The sequence below is a fragment of the Octodon degus genome, unplaced genomic scaffold, assembly GCF_000260255.1.
Source record: "Octodon degus isolate 3935 unplaced genomic scaffold, OctDeg1.0 scaffold00069, whole genome shotgun sequence".
NCBI classification, from domain to species: Eukaryota; Metazoa; Chordata; class Mammalia; order Rodentia; family Octodontidae; genus Octodon; species Octodon degus.
In genome coordinates this window covers 12,897,648-12,900,242 of record NW_004524645.1, presented here as the reverse complement: position 1 = coordinate 12,900,242, position 2,595 = coordinate 12,897,648, and the positions used below count along the sequence as shown (strand labels likewise).

General features: G+C 41.3%; 1 long non-coding RNA gene across 1 annotated transcript in view; it reads left to right on the top strand.

The window, feature by feature from the left end:
* Positions 1 to 1,903, top strand: part of LOC111817751 — an 18,343-nt gene extending 16,440 nt beyond the window's left edge. The window contains exon 3 of the long non-coding RNA XR_002821879.1: positions 1,781 to 1,903. This is a non-coding gene — a long non-coding RNA (uncharacterized LOC111817751). The remainder of the gene's footprint in view (positions 1 to 1,780) is intronic.
* The last annotated feature ends 692 nt before the right edge of the window (positions 1,904 to 2,595 follow it).

The window sequence follows — 2,595 nt, the reverse complement described above, 5'->3', positions numbered from 1 at the left end:
GTTTTTTTTGAGTTTGGCTTAGTATAAACAAGGTTGCTATGATAATTTTTCCATAAATCTTTCTGAGGACATATTTTTATTTCTCTTGAACAAATATCCAGTAGTTGAATTCATGGGTCACAATATAGGTGGTTGTTAAATTTTACTGAAACTGCAAAAACTCGTCTCCAAAGTGGTTGTATCTTATTATATTCCCACTCATGGCTCCGAGAATTCCAGTTCCTCCGGTCTTATTAACACTATTGTCAGCTATTTTGATTTTAGCCATTTTAGTGGGTTCTTAGCAGGTTGATTTTGTTGTTGCTGTTGGTGGTGTTGGAAATTGCACTGAATTATACCACTAGCCCTCTTAACAGGTTTCGACACAAAGGCTATCTAAATCTATGTGCAGTGTGTTGAGCAAGTAGGTACTTGAATTTCTCTAGAAGAAAGAACTACTGTTTAAGAAAACCCTTTGATAAGCTTCTTTGAGTGGACAGGGAAGCCCTGAACCCACAGCCATAGCACCAACATTTTAAAATGGCATATGTAAGAAAAGTACAAGCATTTAGGAATATAGTGAGGGATACAGAAGAGATAAGAGAAAGAGGCAGGAAACATAAAGACTGTAGTCCTGAGCAGTAGAAATGCCTGAGGAGCTTTTCAGGAACAAGGACATTTAATATCACATTTTCAATGATCTCCTGTAGATTTCTTCTCTGTGAGCTCCTGTAGGTAGGTCTAGCCACATCCAGGAACTTCAAGGGTTTCATTTGAGCAGTGGGATGGAGAATCAGGAGAAAGGCCTAGCTTTCCTGTTTTTACCATTGTCAGGGCAGAGGTGAGTAAACATCTTCAAGAGGTTGAACAGAAAATAAAATTCAACAGAAATTAAAATTAGAGGTAATTAAAAAGATTCTCATGGGACTGCAGAAATATAAAAAAGTTCCCATGAGCTCTCACATGAATCTTTGTATATGTTAAGGGACAGAGTGACATTAGCAGACAGCCAAAATGAATGAATGAATAAGTAAATAAATAAATAAAATCACTCTAGCTCTGAGGTTTAAATTGTCTGGGAATTTTTTTTTTTTTTTTTTTTGGTGGAACCGGGGATTGAACTCAGGCCCTTGCGCTTGCCAGGCAAGCACTTATTCTACTGAGCTGTCTCCCTGGCCCCTGTCTGGGAATATTAAAAAAAACTTTGCTGGACCCACCCCTGGGGTGCACGGAGATGGCCATTGAGACTGGGCATGGTGGCACGCGCTTGTAATGCCAGCTCTTGGGAGGCTGTAAACAGGCAGATCACTACTAGTCCAATCTAGTAGTGAGATCCTGAACACCGTGTAGACCCTGCCCTAAAAAAAAACATTGATACCTGAATCCACTTCTCAGAGGTTCTAATTCACTCATCACCTGCATGGGCTCTGGTAATCATAAGTAGTCTAATGATGTAGTCAGAAGTTACAAAGGAAGCAGTACAATACAAGACACTTAATTTATAAAATTACTTTATAATTGTCACCCAAAGAGTCATATACAAAGAGAGTGCAAGGGGGGCCGGGGAGATGGCTCAGTGGAATAAGTGCTTCCCTGGCAAGCACAAGGGCCTGAGTTCAATCCCCGGTTCTGGAAAAAAAAAAAAAGACCAACAGAAATAGACAATACAGTTATCCAAAGAGAGTGCAGGATATCTGTCTGCACATTAAAGATCAAAAGAATCCAAATGAGGGCCTGAATTTCTAGGCAATGTTCTGCATGAGTACAGCTAAAGATCTAGAGTCTATAGCCATGTTCTCAGTGATTCCAGCTGGAGACCAAGAGACCATGACAATGTCTCATGGAAGCCTATTTCAATGATCTGCACTGGGAAGTCCCCAAAGTCAGTTCTGGAAGCTAGAAAATCTGTGCCAGCAGGCTGAAGGATCTGTACTAGCAGGGTGAGAGATCTGTACTAGAATCAGGAAACAATGCACAAGGTAAGGACCAGGGCTCCCTTGAAAGGTACCACAGCCATTCTCAGCAAAAATGTGGTCCAGAGCTCCTTCAAAGATGAGGAAAGCCAAATGCACATCAAGAAAGCCAGCATGACAAGCTTCTCCAGGACACTGAACCATGCGCCATCTTCCCTTCCAGAGCCAGGAAGTGATGCTCAAAGTAAGGACTAGAGTTCCCCCAAAGTGAACCATAGCCATTCTCAGCGACAACAAGGTCCTGAGCTCCTTCAATGATGAGAGCAGCCATATTCATATCAGGAAAGGCTGCAAACAAGGTCCTCCAGGAGAACTAACAGCTCCCTCACAGCTTCTCTTCTTTCCCTCCAGTCCTTTTGATTTTGTTGGCAACAATCCTCAGGTGACCCTCCCACACCCAGCGCCATACTGGTTCAATACAGCTAGGTGTTACAAGTTGACCACCAATTTTCAATCCATCACAAATGAGATACCAAGATTAAGAATCACTGAATCACTGCTTTAGCTATAAGCCATGGAAATGGGGCCTATTTGAGTATAAACTATGCTTTCAGGAAAATCAACTAAGTATGTATTAGTATCAAGTGTCATTTCTTCATTTCCTGTAAAGTTTGTATTAACATCTCCAACTTTCAGATCTGAA